The sequence below is a fragment of the Pan paniscus genome, chromosome 6, assembly GCF_029289425.2.
Source record: "Pan paniscus chromosome 6, NHGRI_mPanPan1-v2.0_pri, whole genome shotgun sequence".
NCBI classification, from domain to species: domain Eukaryota; kingdom Metazoa; phylum Chordata; class Mammalia; order Primates; family Hominidae; genus Pan; species Pan paniscus.
The window spans coordinates 149560749-149579032 of record NC_073255.2 but is presented as its reverse complement, the minus strand read 5'-3'; the positions used below and the strand labels follow the sequence as shown (position 1 = coordinate 149579032).

Genomic DNA, 18284 nt, shown 5'->3' with positions numbered 1-18284 from the left:
GATAAATCTAAAAGAACATTGACTATGTAAAATAATAACAGTAAAGTTTTGTGGAGTTTAAAATATAGAGAGAATCAAAATAAAGATCATATGTCCAACAATAGTATATTAGTTATATTTTCCTACTAGAGGGTTAAGGTACTAATTTGTCACTTCTAGGGTAAAAAAATTGCATAGTTTTCAGACTAACAGGAAAACACAGAATTTAAAAATCAATCACTTCATAAAAAGGCAAGAAGAGAGAGAAAACAAAACAGAATAGGCAGGACAAATAGCACAGTAAGAAGGTTGATTTAAACCCACATTTACCACTTCAAAACTTTTGAGGATGATATATAGGAGTATATTAGTCCTTTCTCTCATTGCCATAAAGAAATACCTGAGACTGGGTAATTTATTTATTTTTTTATTTTATTTTTTTTTGAGATAGAGTTTCACTCTTGTTTCCCAGGCTGGAGTGCAATGGCGCGATCTCAGCTCACTGCAACCTCCGCCTCCCGGGATCAAGCAATTCTCCTGCCTCAGTCTCCCAAGTAGCTGGGATTACAGGCATGTGCCACCACACCCAGCTAATTTTGTATTTTTATTAGAGATGGGGTTTCTCCATGTTGGCCAGGCTGGTCTCGAACTCCCGACCTCAGGTGATCCGCCCACCTTGGCCTCCCAAAGTGCTGGGGTTATAGGCGTGAGCCACCGCACCCAGCCAAGACTGGGTAATTTATAAAGAAAAGAGGTTTAATTTGCTTATGGTTTGGCAAGCTGTACAGGAAGCATGATGCTGGCATCTGCTTGGCTTCCGGGGAGACCTCAGGAAACTTACAATTATGGTGGAAGGCAAAGTGGGAGCAGGCACATCACACGGCCACAGCAGGAGGAAAGCGAGAGGAGGGAGGTGCCACACACTTTTAAACAACCAGATCTCATGAGGACTCACTCACTATCATGTGGACAGTACCAAGGGGATGGTGCTAAATCATTAATGAGAAGCCACCCCAATGAGCCAATCACCTCCCAATAGGCCCAACCACCAACACTGGGGATTACAATTCGAAATGAGATTTGGTGGGGACACAGATCCAAACCATATCATGGAGTATGACAGAAAAGAATGTACCTGATTTAGTTAATTCAATTTGCCTTGCCCTAAGAACTTTTTAATAAGTTCCCATGCACAGAAATTTTTAAATGGTCAATTCTTGGATACTTTAGGTACCAAAAGAGCACCAGCAAGGCCTTCTGTACCCATCAGATCTCTTAGTCCTCATGATGATCTTTCAGGACCTCTAAATTGTGTATCCCCAATTTAGAGGTAAGGATTGCCTAAAGTTGCTCAGATAGTAAGTGACAAAAGCAAGATTCAAACCAGGTCTAACTCAACTCCAACACACATCCCACTATGACAGTTAGGCATTTAATAGCATAAAGTTTAGTCATGATGTTCAAATATATCCTGAGTTCTTAATTATTCAGAAGAAACAGATGGACATTTTGCAACAAACCCTTCTTAAAAAAATCCCTGAGATTTATTAAGTTACAAAATAGGTCTTCAAAACAAATGTACTAAACTTAGCCTATAGTTCTGTACACAGCTACTCATATTCAGGAATTTATGGAGGTGTTACACATCCTATATTTTCCCCATATTGTGGCCCACACTGCATATGCATTTCAGGTCCTGCTTGGATCTCTGTTTAATTCTGCTAAGAACATGCATTCATTTCTTGTTAAAAGTATAGTTTTCATTTCTCAAATGATTTATAATAGAAGACAATGTAATTATATTAGAAGACATTTTAATTTGCAAATTCATTTCCAGCTAAGATTTGTGGAAAATAAAATCTAATTTATGCTAAAGTATATCAAACCTGCTGATCAATTCTCTTTTAGTGACTTCCCAGGAAGAAACTGATGTTGGCTATAATTCTTTACACAGCAATTATCTTTCAACCATATTGCTTTTGAAAAGTGCCAATCCGTTTTTATGCTTCAGAAATGAAGAGTGCATTACCTATTTTCCACAAAATGAGAACTTTGCCCAAACTATAAAAAAGGAAGGCATTGGTTGTTTTCCTTCCAGTCATTTATTTCCAGGTACATTCACTTTTATTTCCTTCACATTTTTACTATTTGAATCCTAATGCCTTCTATACTGACTTGTTAACTGTGTTCTAATATTATACACATGAAGTGACGGTAGCTTGTTCCAAGATCATTACAAGAGAATAAGTTGGAGAAAGAAAATTCATTGCTAGAAAAGATAAATGGATGACATATTGGCCCCCAAACCCTGTTTCTAATGGAAAATCCCATGCAAGAGATGAAACGTTACTAGAAAACATGAACCACTTCATTAACTTTATGCCCAAGTTCTATCAGCGATTGATTTTTAATGCCTGTGTTCATCATTTATGAGCTCTTAGTATTCTTTACATATATTTTAAATTAACCTTTATAAAATGAACTAGTTATACTGTGACTCTCACTGTATCATCTATATAAAGCATCTCAAAGAATAATTCACAGAGGAGAAACAGAAAGCTTATGAGCCTGTGGTTTTGTGGTGCAAATTACTAAATGTCAAATGTGGCAGCTATAAATGCCACTCTATTTGAAATGACCTTAAAAATTGCCAACACATTGTGAAGTATACTTTTGGAAAAATCAAGATTACATTGCTTTCTTTTATTATATTTCAATGGTATCTTTCAGCCAACGTTCCTAGCAATATAACAGTGAGGCCATCTGCATCGCAATATATTTATTATTGGTAGAAAGATATGAATTTGGAAATTGCTGCAAGTCAGAGCAAAGTAGATTACAGTGAGCCAAGCACACTAGTTATCAAGGTGGGTTCTAGAAATAACAATTCCACAGACACGGTAAGCAATCCATTGAGATTCGTAGAGTTGTCTGGAATAATTATTTTAAATAGGAAGTTAAAAAGCAATGGAGGCTGGGCCCGGTGGCTCACTCCTGCAATCCTAGCACTTTGGGAGACTGAGGCGGGCAGATCACGATGTCAGGAGTTTGAGACCAGCCTGACCAACCTGGTGAAACCTCGTCTCTACTAAAAATACAAAAATTAGCTGGGCGTGGTGGTGGGCACCTGTAATCCCAGCTACTCAGGAGGCTGAGGCAGGACAATCGCTTGAAATCGGAAGGCGAAGGTTGCAGTGAGCTGAGATTGTGCTACTGCACTCCAGCCTGGGCAACAAGAGTGAAACTCCGTCTGTGTAGAAAATAAGGTTTGAAAACAGGATTTTATAAGCCTGCTTGTAACCAGTGGTGGGGCAAAACTGTTAAATATAGCTTTGTTGTTACTGGAACTATGTTAAAAATAAATTGCCAGAAGCTGGTTGATTTAAGAGATGTTTTTGAACTTATCACTAGAGGATAGCTACCATTGGCTAACAGCCAACCTCTGTTGTAAGCCCTTGACATATGTTAACTCATTTAATCTTTTTCACAATCCTTTCAAGGAGGTACTATTATTCTTATTTTAGGAATGAGAAAGTGAGGCAGAGAGGTAAAATAAGGTAAAAATAATTCACCCGAGATCACCAAGTAGGAAAGGGAGGGGTCCACCCTGGGTGATCTGGCTCTGAAGCCTGATTCTAACCACATATGGTAAGCTCTCTTCAACTGAGTGTTCGAATCAAGTGGCAATGTTCTTTCATTAAAGGCATAGAAGTATATTTGGAAGAATTCTAGTATATGTGGGAGGCCTTGAAGAATCTTCAAAATTGAACCAATCATTAGTGGGAATATCAAACTTTCACTGGATTCTTCCTGCTCTAACAAAAAGATTAACCTTGTAATCTGCAAACATTCAGCCCCAGACATTTAAATTCTTACTAAATACTCTATGTTATCTCATTTAATCCTCATAACAACCCTATAGACTAGAGTGGATTTTATTTTCTCCATTTAAATTAACACATGACATGGACTTTTACAAAATGAGGGTGGACACCACAAATATAAATTCTGAAAATGCCAAGGGATTTATATATTACTATATCCTTTTTATAGATTTATGAAAAAATTTTGCTTAAAAAACCTGAGACCACAAATACCAACACATCTGGTTCTATAAGAACTGCGATAGGAAGCACTACTATAGAAGAACAAACTAACATAATAAGTTAATGTAAGAGATATATAGGGTAATGATACTTGGGTAATGTAGAAGTTGGGTTGGTTCATAGACTGTTTTTTATAGTTAAGGACACTTAAAATTGTAGAATTACAAACCTCAGCAGAAGGAAAAAAAAAAAAAAGACCTCAGCTGGGCTGGTAACATTAGCCTTGTTAGCTGTATTCTAGGAAAATTAGAAACAAGAGCTCTCTCCCCAGAGAAGTGCCCCAGGCTGCAGCAGCTCAACTCCAAACAGGTTTCACTACCTCCTATGCCCACTTAGAGGGAGGCTGCACAGGCTCTAATCTCTGTGTTCTCTGGCCATGCTTGAGCGTCTACCAGCCCTCTCCTAATTAAATTTTGTCAACACTTCTATTCTAGTTCTTTGTTCAATCTAATATTCCCTGTAGTGAATTCCGATCACACTGAGCTGCATGCCTTAACAGGCCATTTTAATACCCAGGTACCTGTGATTTTTTTTTTTTTTTTTGGTTGTGGTTTTTAGTGCTCTGGTTATCATTAAGATGTTATTTTATTATTTATGTTATAACATAAAAAATAAAATAATCATAAATGTGGAAAAGCTTTTTATTAAAGGATAATATCTCTCCTGGCATTGCAATTTTCCATCCACCTTTATGTTTATTTTTGCCATTGGTCTTCACCTGATTTGGGGTGGGGAGCAGATATCAAAGTCACTTAGGAAAAGCTTTTAAATAATTCATACCCTCCTACTCTTCCCTTCTGCAAGATGATGTTTTGTTGAAAACAACCATTTTTTAAAAATCAAGCATAACCTACATTTCCCCAATTCCTCAAAGTTCTTAAACAAGAGTTTCAAAATCCTTAGGAATTTATAGACTTTTTATTTTTTTAAGGCAGGGAGGAGGGCTTTATGTTTAAATGTACTTATATAACAAGCTTTCCTGGCCATGAGTAAAACATCCTGTTTTATGTTAAGCACCATCACATAACAAGATATAACAGTATATGTTTTTGCAGCAATTTTAAAGTTTCTTTCATTTCTAAATTGAAAAAGATACTATTAATTTTAAAATTTCAGTTAAAGGAAAAAAGATAATTGAAGACCCCTTCCTGTGTTAAGGAACCATAGATTATTCAATAGTATTCTCTGAAGGTTCTCAAAATAAAATTATTTCCATCCTGATTTTAATTTAAGGGAATCTTAACTAGCACATTTACTTTAAATATGTACTTCCTCTGTTGTTCTCTCTTCTCTATCTCCCAAGTGGCTTTTTCATCCAGAAATTGGAAGGCACTACAGCTTTAGGCTAGTAGCCTTCGGGTGAATGAAAACAGAGTTCAGACTGAAGAAGTGTTGTGTGTGTCTGCTCAGACTATCTTTCCTCCATCATCTCCTGCTACTAATTCTTCACCAGTAAAAGTGTACATTCCCGTCCCCACCCCAAGGTTAGATAATTGGGGAATTGTTGGGAGTCTCTTATTACTTGGCACAGCTGAGTTTTATTTATTTATAATTTATACTCCATGTATCTCCAACATATTTGAGGTGGTCAACAATAAAACTAGTATGTCCATTATAGAAATTAAAAGTAATCTTTCCCCTTTTCCCAACTAATCCCTGCATACACCCCCCTCCCCTCCCCCACAATAATAGAAAGAAGTAAAATTTAACTTTGATTCAGCCTTGGTTAAAATGATAGGAAAGCATAAGTTACAATAATATTTGATTATTTCTGATCATCTCAAGAACATAGGAATCAAAAATATTGGATAGGTGGGGAAAACATTTTATTTAGAATTAAATGAATGTGCCAGTTACTAAGTTTTTGTTTCTCAGCATCAAATCTATCCATTCTGTGCTACATAATGCTGGAGCTGAGACTTTACAAACTACATTCCTGCTGGCTCCCTCTTAAGTTCTGCCAATTATGGTGATGACAGGAGGTTGTTTAGAAGGACAGCACAAGGTGGAGACAGGAAGAAAGAACTACTTGCTCTTGCCTGCTTCCTCTTCCTGGAAGCATCAGCCCTACATTGCTTTTTCGCCCTAAGAAGGCAATTCCGCTCCCCAATGCTGCCTCACCCTGAGAGGGCAAGTCCTTCCCATCACAACTCTTATAGAACCAGCCTTTTTGCACCTTGTCAGAGACACAAAAACTAGCTATCTAAAGACCACTTTTTAGAGATCTGAGTTTCAGAGCTTCTTGTCTCCAAGCTTCCAAGTTTTAATACAGATTGAACATCCCTAATTCAACAACCTGAAATTTTAAATGCTCCAAAATCTGAAACTCTGAGGACTGACATGATGCCACAGGTGGAAATTTTCACAGTTGACCTCATGTGATGGGTCACAGCCAAAATACAGTCAAAACTTTGTTTTATCCACAAAATTATTTAAAATCTTATATAAAATTATCTTCAGGCTATATATATGTATATGGAACATAAGTGAATTCCATGTTTAGACTTGGGTGCCATCCCCAAGGTATCTCATTATGTATATGCAAATATTCCAAAATCTGAAGAAAGTTGAAATCAAACACTTCTGGTCCTAAGCATTTTGGATAAGAAATACTCAAACCTGTATGTGCAACCTCTTCCCTTTGTTCCCCCAGCCCTAGGAGTGGTATCTGCTCCTGCAGTTGCTTTATGTTTCCTTTTTGCCTTTTTTGCCAACTAACTAACAATTTTATACCTAATTAACAATTCCTTATGTTATATTTTCTGTTAAATAAGTAGTGTGACTACTATATCCCGACAGGATCTTAATGGCTGCAATGGATAGAGGCCATGTCTCTTATTATCTTCACTTATGTGAAGCAGTATGCCTCCTAAGATAGTCACACTCTCTTCCAGAGCTATTAATACAAAGATCTTCCCATGATAGTCAATTTTTGTTAAAGTTTCTCTAACCACACTGGAAGCAAGAAAAAATTATTTTTTTAAAAAAGAGTTTATTTTAACAAGGAGGCAAGTAAGACATTATTTTATTCCCTTTTTTATTTTTGGCAAAATATGCTTATTGTAAAAATTGTAGTTTGCTCTTTTTTATGGTGTAAATGAACTTTGTTAGACCTATGACTGCATGCATTATATATGGGTCAGAAAAGCCAGACTCTAGGTCTAATTTTTCTATTTGTTAGCTTGGTAAATAAAATGAAGATGGTGGTGCTAGCAGCTTAAAAACTACACCCAATAGGAAGTCTGGATTATTTAATGATTTACTATTGGAAAATTAAAAATAAATTTAAAAGAATGCTAGAAAGATCACAAGTTCTATAAAGAGAGAGATCACTGGGAGCCTGGGATTATATTCTCAAATGAAATTTTAACTTTCAGCTCTCTGGCAAGCCAAGGAAATAATCATTGCTTTTATGTAAAAGTAAAGAAGTGACATCATCAAAATTGCTGACTAGCGATGCTTGATACTCATCCCTCCCACAAGAAAGGACCAAGGCAACAAATAAACAGCTAAGATTTTACTGGGATGTTGAAGGGAGAGTGCTGGTGTGCAGCGAGGGAGTGGAGATGCACCTGTGGTGATTCACTGACATCCAGGAGGGTGGTATGAAGGTACCTGGTGTCTGCAACCATCTCCCCTGCTCAGATTGAATCTGCCAGGAGTCAGGAGGAACTTCCCATTTCAGGGGGAAAAGGTAGGCAAAAGATCCCCACCAGTCGCCATTGCCACCACAAACACTCACAGTTCTTACGACAGGAGAATCACATGCTCCTTGCAAGCCCTGAGCCCAGTTTGGAGAACTGCCAGGAATTCATGCAGCTGCATTGCCCCAGTTTAGGGTCATGACGTGTATACTTCCCACCCACCACTCACCCTCTGCAAGACAAGCTGGTGCAGCACGGCATCATGAGAACAGAGCCATCTCTGTAGTGCACCTTGTTCTGATGGCCAGTAGCCACTGTTCCTCTCCAATACTGGGGCTTCATCTTAATTTTACCAAGCCTACACAGGTGGCTGAATGCCACAACTCCATCTGCACAAAGCTCAGGCCCAGGGTAGGTTGTGATTCAGGTCTTTCACAGCAAGGTAACCCACCCACCCTGCTGCCACACTTACAGCTGAATGAACAGTCTGGCAGTCCCACCCAGGGTGAACTCAACCTTGAGCCAACCAAACCACTGCATGACCCCCTCAAAGTAGGAGAGGCATCCAAGCCTCTGAACAGCTAATACATACATCAGGCTGGTGGAGCAGCTACACACTTCTGCTCAGGACCTGAAAAATAGCCCTGTCCCTGTAGTGTCCTCCCACTCCCCAGCAGACATGCCCCTAGCCTGCCCAATGGCCCTGCACCTGCAATCAAGATCTGAGACACAGTCCCACAGTCTGGCTTCTGGTGGGCACAACCCTAGGCCAGCCAAGCAGCTTTGAGCCCATGGCCTGGACCTAAGAAACAGTCCCCAAAGGCTACCCTGAGCTAGCTGAGCTGCCTAACACCTGTGTCCCAAAATTGAGAAACACTCTGGTGGGTCCCCCTTCCCCAGAGCAGACACACCCTTAGGCCATCTGAGCAGCCTTGCACCCATGTCTCAGGCCTGAAAAACAGTACTGTGGGCTGTCCCTGGTAGATATACTACCAAGCCAGCTGACCAGCTATGTGCCTACATTCTGGACCTGAGAACAATTCCACAATCTACTCCTGGCAGGCATGCCACAAGGCCAGCCAAGCAAATGTGTGCCCATGCTCCCAGCCACAGTAATAACTCCATGGCCTCAATTCCAGTGAGCCAGACCCCAAGGTGACTGAACCACTATGTGCACACACACTCCCCAAACCTAAGAAATAGCCTGGAGAACCCAGTCCCAGCATAGGAACCCACTCCCACTACCATCAAAATCTTAGCCTAGGACACTGAGACACTCATAAATGTTACTAGTGTGGATTACAGCTGAAAAAAAAAAGACTACATGGAGACTACACTACAGTGTCCACCCAGAACCAAGGCCAACACTCCAAGACCCATTCATACAAATAAGCCTTTCCCTATGAAACCTACTTCATAAAATTGGAAGAGGCAACTTTTCCACCAGATATGTAGAAATCAATGTAGGAACATGTCGAACATGAAAAAGAAAGGAAACATGACACCTCCAAAGGAAAACAATGTCTCCAGTAATAGACCCCAATCATAAGGAAATATGTCAAATGCCAAAAATGAATTCTAAATAATAGTAAGGAAACTCAGTGAGATACAAGAGAACACAGATAGACAATTCAGTGAAATCAGGAAAGTAATTATTTGAATGAGAAATCCAACAAAGACAGATATCATTAAAAAAGAGCCAAACAGAAATCCTAGAGCTGAAGAATTCAATGAATGAAATGACAAAATACAATCAAGAGCTTCAACAACAGACTAGACCAAGCAGAAGAAATAATTTCTGAACTTGAAGGCAGTTATTTTGAAATATTACAAGTGAACAAAAGAAAGAAGGAAAGAAAGAAAAGAAAAAAGCATTTTAAAAATGAAGAAAGCCCAGAAATGCAGAGCGTGCACTCCTGGCTGGAGCTGCAGCACTGGAGCAAGGGTCTTGCAGCTGGGCATGGGGTTACTGTACAAACACTATGTGCCCAAAGGCTAGGCTGCTTTGTAGCCGGAGTAGTGGCCTTGTGGCCAGGGCGGGTAGGCAGGGGCAGCCTCAGAGTTGAGACCCATGTGGAACGGTCAGCATCTGCTGGTCCCTGGTGGGCTCCGCCTTCAATGTCAGGGCTACCACTTGGACCTGTTTAGTGAGCACTGGGGTCTTTTTGGATGTCCTGAGCTCAGCGCTCCAGAAAAATTTAATATTGCCCAATAAAAAGCCTTGAGAAAGACAGAATTGCTTGTGGAACATGCATGTTCCACCCCACCTGGACCCCAGATTGTGCGCATCTTCGATGAGCTCTCAGATTCCTTGTTCAGAGTGGCTGACTTGGTTGAACACAAATGTGGAATTATGTCAAAGTTTGCAAAAGTTACTAGCTGATTAAAAACAAAACAAAAACTAGGCAAGTGGCCTGTTTATGTTTGATTTTGAAATTAGTGGAATCCATCTAGACAAAGAAAAGTGTAAAAGAGCAGTGGACCTCAATGTTAAAATCTTGGATTTGAGTAGTACATGTCTTATGGCAAACAACTTTCCCAACAAGATTGAGAAGCATCTCTTACTAGAACACATTCACCATAACTTTTATCTGATGGGGATCGTATCATAATTGATGGTCTCCATGCAGAAGCACCAGGCGACTTGGTGTGAGTAGCTGCTTACAAAATTTTTCTTTATCCATATACTGGTCAATTAAAATGTTTAGAAGAATTGCTCAGCAACAGAGATCCTCTGCAAAAGTTGGTAGGGTATTCTGTGTTTTCCAACAGGGCTCTCCAAGGAACAATAGTTAAAAATTCAGAGACTGTCATCCAGTTCCCTGAGAAACTCTCTGACAAACTTTCTGAAAGAACTCGAAAAGATTTTGAGATGATACGATGGATGAAAAGTGAAACAGAAGAACAAAGCTTTAGGCATCACGCTACCTGACTTCAAACTATACTACAAGGCTACAGTAACCAAAACAGCATGGTACTGGTACCAAAACAGAGATATAGATCAATGGAACAGAACAGAGCCCTCAGAAATAATGCCGCATATCTACAACTATCTGATCTTTGACAAACCTGAGAAAAACAAGCAATGGGGAAAGGATTCCCTATTTAATAAATGGTGCTGGGAAAACTGGCTAGCCATATGTAGAAAGCTGAAACTGGATCCCTTCCTTACACCTTATACAAAAATTAATTCAAGATGGATTAAAGACTTAAACATTAGACCTAAAACCATAAAAACCCTAGAAGAAAACCTAGGCATTACCATTCAGGTCACAGTCATGGGCAAGGACTTCATGTCTAAAACACCAAAAGCAATGGCAACAAAAGACAAAATTGACAAATGGGATCTAATTAAACTAAAGAGCTTCTGCACAGCAAAAGAAACTACCATCAGAGTGAACATGCAACCTACAAAATGGGAGAAGATTTTCGCAACCTACTCACCTGACAAAGGGCTAATATCCAGAATCTACAATGAACTCAAACAAATTTACAAGAAAAAAACAAACAACCCCATCAAAAAGTGGGCGAAGGACATGAACAGACACTTCTCAAAAGAAGACATTTATGCAGCCAAAAAACACATGAAAAAATGCTCAACATCACTGGCCATCAGAGAAATGCAAATCAAAACTACAATGAGATACCATCTCACACCAGTTAGAATGGCAATCATTAAAAAGTCAGGAAACAACAGGTGCTGGAGAGGATGTGGAGAAATAGGAACACTTTTACACTATTGGTGGGACTGTAAACTAGTTCAACCATTGTGGAAGTCAGTGTGGCGATTCCTCAGGGATCTAGAACTAGAAATACCATTTGACCCAGCCATCCCATTACTGGGTATATACCCAAAGGACTATAAATCATGCTGCTATAAAGACACATGCACACGTATGTTTATTGCGGCACTATTCACAATGGCAAAGACTTGGAACCAACCCAAATGTCCATCAATGATAGACTGGATTAAGAAAATGTGGCACATATACACCATGGAATACTATGCAGCCATAAAAAATGATGAGCTCATGTCCTTTGTAGGGACATGGATGAAATTGGAAATCATCCTTCTCAGTAAACTATCGCAAGAACAAAAAACCAAGCACCGCATATTCTCACTCATAGCTGGGAATTGAAAAATGAGAACACATGGACACAAGACGGGGAACATCACACTGTGGGGACTGTTGTGGGGTGGGGGAAGTGGGGAGGGATAGCTTTAGAAGATATACCTAATGCTAAACGACGAGTTAATGGGTGCAGCACACCAGCATGGCACATGTATACATATGTAACTAACCTGCACATTGTGTACATGTACCCTAAAACTTAAAGTATAATAATAATAAAATAAAATAAAATAATAAAATAAAAAAAATTAAAAAAAAGAAAATGAAACAGAATTCTCCAAGTTCCAAAGTAATGCCGCTACCAGAGTGGTGTGATTCATGCACAAAGGTATAATATTGACCCTGGCTTATATTGCCTGTTTTTCTCCCTTGGAGCATGCATGGAAGGCCTGAATATTTGGCTTAACAAACTGTTGGAGATTTCCTTATATGCAGAGTAGCCTGCAAAAGGAGAGGTATGGTGTGAAGATGTCCAAAAACTGGCCATCATTCATGAATCTGAAGGACCGTTGGGGTGCATTTACTTTGATTTTTTTTCAGCAAGCAGACAAACCACATCAGGATTGCCATTTTCCAATCCACGGAGGCAGATTAAAGGAAGACAGACACTATCAACTCCCAGTCATAGTTCTTATGCTGAATCTTCCCCATTCCTCAAGGAGTTCACAAACTTTGCTAACTCCTGGAATGATGGAAAATCTTGACCATGAAATGGGACATGCTATGCATTCAATGCTAGGACGTACTTGTTACCAACACATCACCGGAACCAGGTGCCCCATTGATTTTGCAGGGGTTCCTTCTATTCTAATAGAGTACTTTGCAAATGATTATTGAGTAACCAGTTTGCCAGACAAAATTAGAATGGGCAGCCACTGCCAAAAAAATATGGTGTCTCAGCTTTCGGAATCTAAAAAGGTTTGTGCTGCAGCTGATATGAAACTTCAGGTCTTTTATGCCCCTCTGGATCAAATCTACCCTAGGAAGCATCCCCTGAGGAATTCAACCACAGACATTCTCAAGGAAACACAAGAGACATTCTGTGGCTTACCATATGTTCCAAATACTGCCTGGAAGCTGTGGATCACCTACCTCATGGGCTATAGGGCCAAATATTACTCTTACCTCATGTCTAGGGCAGTCACTTCCATGGTTTGGAAGGAATGTTTTCTACAAAATCCTTTTAACAGGGCCACCATGGAGTGCTATTGCAGGGAGATGCTGGCCCACAGTGGAGGCAAGAAGCCCATGCTCATGGTTGAAGGTGTGCTTCAAAAGTGCCCTTCTATTGATTACTTTGTAAGTGCCCTTGTTTCTGACTTGGATCTGGACTTTGAAACTTTTTTCATGGATTCTGAATCATGGAAACACCCTAAATCTCTTAAATCAAGGTCATCTAGATATTGACTTTGTTATAAATGCTACAGCTATGAAAGCTTGTTTCTGATTTCAGTGTTGATTTCTGTAATAATTTCTGAAAAACTTTAAACTGATAGAACTTGGAATAAATCATTTGTTTTAATTATATAGAAATGAAGAAAGCCTACAGATGTATGAGACACCATTAAGTGAATAAATATTCATTTTCTAGGTGTTCTACAAGGAGAAGAGAAGAGAATAGAAAAGGAGAGGAAAACATATTTAATAAAATCATAGCAGATAACTTCCCAAGTCTTGGGAGAGAGATGGGCATCCAGGTCCAGAAAGCTCAAAGAATCCCGATTAGATTTAACCCAAGCAGGTCCTCTCTGAAAAATGTTGTAGTCAAATTGTCAAAAGTCAAAGACGATGAATTTTAAAAACAGCAAGAGGAAAGAATTAAGTCACATATAAAGGAATCTTCATTAGACTAACAGTGTACTTCTCAGCAAAATATTTACAGGCCAGGAAAGAATGGGATGATAGATTCAAAGTGCTGAAAAAAAACAACAAAACTGTCAGCCAAGAATATTAAACCCAGCAAAGCTACACTTTAGAAATGAAGGGGAAATAAAATCTTTCACAGATAAACAAAAATTAAGGAAATTTACCACGAGAACAGACTTACAAGAAATGCTCAAAGGAGTCTTACATCTGGAAGTAAAAAAATGGTAACCACCATGATGAAAACATGAGAAACTATAAAACTGACTGGTAAAGCCAATACACAAAGGAGAAAAAGAAAGGAATAAAGCCTTATCACTACAGAAAACCACCCAGCTGCAACAACAAACAATCAGGCAGTAAAGAACAAATATACAAAACAAACCAGGCATAAATACACAAAAACCAGAAAAACATCAATAAATGACAGGAGTAAGTCCTCATCTATCAGTAATAACCTTGAAAGTAAATGGATTAAATTCCTCATTTAAAATATATAGACTGACTGAATGAATTAATAAAAACATGACCCAATAATACGCTGCCTACAAGAAATTCACTTCACTGTAAACACAACTGAAAGTGAAATGATGAAAAAGACATTTTATGCAAACAGAAGCCAAAAGTGAGCAGGAGTAGCAATACAAACAGACTTCAAGTCAAAAGCTGTAAAGAGACAAAGAAAGACATTATATAACAAAGGGATCGCTTTGGAAAGAAAACGCAACAATTGTAAACATACATATACCCATCACCAGAGCACCCAGAAATATAAAGCAAATATTCTATCTAAAGGGAGAGATAGACCCCTATACAATAATAGTCAGGGACTTAATTCAACATCCCACTCTCAGCATTAGATAGATTACCAACACAGAAAAATGAACAGTGAAACATCACATTTAAATTCTACCATAGCAAGGAGGAGTTGGTACCATACCTTCTGAAACTATTCCAATCAATAGAAAAGGAAGGAATCCTCCCTAACTCATTTTATGAGGCCAGCATCATCCTGATACCAAAGCCTAGCAGAGACACAACAACAAAAAAAAGAGAATTTTAGACCAATATCCCTGATGAACATCCATGCAAAAATTCTCAATAAAGTACTGGCAAACCAAATCCAGCAGCACATCAAAAAGCTTATCCACCATGATCAAGTGGGCTTCATCCCTGGGATGCAAGGCTGGTTCAACATACGCAAATCAATAAACGTAATCCAGCCTATAAGCAGAACCAAAGAGAAAAACCACATGATTATCTCAATAGATGCAGAAAAGGCCTTTGCGAATTCAACAGCCCTTCATGCTAAAAACTCTCAATAAATTAGGCATTGATGGCATGTATCTAAAAATAATAAGAGCTATTTATGACAAAACCACAACCAATATCATACTGAATGGACAAAAACTGGAAGCATTCCCTTTGAAAACCAGCACAAGACAAGGACACCCCCTCTCATGACTCCTATTCAACATAGTATTGGAAGTTCTAGCCAAGACAATCAGGCAAGAGAAAGAAATAAAGGGTGTTCAAATAGGAAAAGAGGAAGTCAAATTGTCTCTGTTTGCAGATGACATGATTGTATACCTAGAAAAACCCATCGTCTCAGCCTCAAATCTCCTTAAGCTGATAAGCAACTTCAGCAAAGTCTCAGGATACAAAATCAATGTGCAAAATCACAAGCATTCTTATACATCAATAACAGACAAACAGAGAGCCAAATCATGAGTGAACTCCCATTCACAATTTCTTCAAAGAGAATAAAATACCTAGGAATCCAACTTACAAGGGATGTGAAGGACCTCTTCAAGGAGAACTACAAACCACTGCTCGATGAAATAAAAGAGGACACCAACAAATGGAAGAACATTCCATGCTCATGGATAGGAAGAATCAATATCGTGAAAATGGCCATACTGCCCAAGGTAATTTACAGATTCAATGCCATCCCCATCAAGCTACCAATGACTTTCTTCACAGAATTAGAAAAAACTACTTTAAAGTTCATATGGAACCAAAAAAGAGCCCGCATCACCAAGTCAATCCTAAGCCAAAAGAACAAAGCTGGGGCATCATGCTACTTGACTTCAAACTATACTACAAGGCTATAGTAACCAAAACAGCATGGTACTGGTAGCAAAACAGAGATATAGACCAATGGATCTACAACCATCCGATCTTTGACAAACCTGACAAAAAGAAGAAATGGGGAAAGGATTCCCTATTTAATAAATGGTGCTGGGAAAACTGGCTAGCCATATGTAGAAAGCTGAAACTGGATCCCTTCCTTACACCTTATACAAAAATTAATTCAAGATGGATTAAAGACTTAAATGTTAGACCTAAAACCATAAAAACCCTAGAAGAAAACCTAGGCAATACCATTCAGGACATAGGCACAGGCAAGGACTTCATGTCTAAAACACCAAAAGCAATGGCAACAAAAGCCAAAATTGACAAATGCGATCTAATTAAACTGAAGAGCTTTCTGCACAGCAAAAGAAATTACCATCAGAGTGAACAGGCAACCTACAGAATGGGAGAAAATTTTTGCAATCTACTCATTTGACAAAGGGCTAATATCCAGATTCTACAAAGAACTCAAACAAATTTCCAAGAAAAAAACAAACAACCCCATCAAAAAGTGGACAAAAGATATGAACAGACACTTCTCAAAAGAAGACATTTATGCAGCCAACAGACACTTGAAAAAATGCTCATCAACACTGGCCATCAGGGAAATGCAAATCAAAGCTACAATGAGATACCATCTCACACCAGTTAGAATGGCGATCATTAAAAAGTCAGGAAACAACAGGTGCTGGAGAGGATGTGGAGAAATAGGAACACTTTTACACTGTTGGTGGGACTTTAAACTAGTTCAACCATTGTGGAAGACAGTGTGGCGATTCCTCAAGGATATAGAACTAGAAATACCATTTGACCCAGCCATCCCATTACCGGGTATATACCCAAAGGACTATAAATCATGCTGCTATAAAGACACATGCACACATATGTTTATTGTGTCACTATTCACAATGGCAAAGACTTGGAACCAACCCAAGCGTCCATCAATGATAGACTGGATTAAGAAAATGTGGCACATATACACCATGGAATACTATGCAGCCATAAAAAAGGATAAGTTCATGTCCTTTGTAGGGACATGGATGAAGCTGGAAACCATCATTCTCAGCAAACTATTGCAAGGAAAAACAAAACACTGCGTGTTCTCACTCATAGGTGGGAATTAAACAATGAGAACGGTTGGACACAGGAAGGGGAACATCACACACCAGGACCTGTCGTGGGGTGAGGGGAAGGGGGAGAGATAGCATTAGGAGATATACCTGTTGTAAATGACTAGTTAATGGGTTCAGCACACCAACATGGCACATGTATACCTGCACGTTGTGCACACGTACCCTAGAACTTAAAGTATAATAAATAAATAAAATAAAAAATAAAAATAAACTGTACCATGGAACAAATGGACTTAGCATATATTTAGTGAACATTTCACCCAACAGCTGCAGAATATATATTATTTTCATTGGCATATGGAACATTCCCCAGGATTTACCATATGTAAAAACACAACATAAGCCCCCAAAAATATTTTAAAAAATAAAAATCATATCAAGTATCTTATCAAAATGGAATAAAATTAGACATCATTAACAAGAGGAATATTTGAAACTATACAAGTACAAGAAAATTAAACATGCTCCTGAATGACCAATAGATGAGGAAAAAATTAAGAATAAATTAGGCCGGGTGCAGTGGCTCATGCCTGTAATCCCAGCACTTTGGGAGGCCGAGGTGGGTGGATACAAGGTCAGGAGATTGAGACCATCCTGGCTAACACAGTGAAACTCTGTCTATACTAAAAATACAAAATAAATTAGCAGGCATGGTGGCGGGCACCTGTAGTCCCAGCTACTCGGGAGGCTGAGGCAGAAGAATGGCGTGAACCTGGGAGGTGGAGCTTGCAGTGAGCCAAGATCACGCCATTGCCCTCCAGCCTGGGCGACAGAGCAAGACTGTCTCAAAAAAAAAAAAAAAGAATTAAAAAAAAAAAAATGAAGATAGAAACACAGCAAACCAAAACCCAAAAACCTATAAGCCATAGCAAAAACAGTACTAACTAGCATTTATAGCAATAAATGCCTACATCAAAAAGCTAGAAAAGGCCAGGCACAGTTGCTCGCATCTTCAATTCCAGCATTTTGGGAGGTTGAGACAGGAGCATCACTTGAAGCCAGGAGTTCAAGACCATCCTGGACAACATAAGACCCTATCAATCTATCAATCAATCAGTAGACAGACAAGAGGATTTCTTGAGCCTAGGGGTTCAAGACAAGCCTGGGCAACATAGTGAGACCACCATCTCTACAAATAATTACAAATAAAAATAAAATGAACCCAAATCTAAAAAAACTAGAAAGATTTTAAATAAACAATTCTAATAATACATCTCAAGAAAGTAGAAAAGCAAAAACAAACCCAGGACAAAACAGCTTCACAGCTGAATTCTATTGAAGCTTTAAAGC

General features: G+C 38.9%; 1 pseudogene; it reads left to right on the top strand.

Annotated features, from left to right (window-relative positions):
• Positions 1-7927: 7927 nt before the first annotated feature.
• Positions 7928-13269, top strand: LOC100982702 (mitochondrial intermediate peptidase-like; annotated as a pseudogene).
• Positions 13270-18284: the final 5015 nt, after the last annotated feature.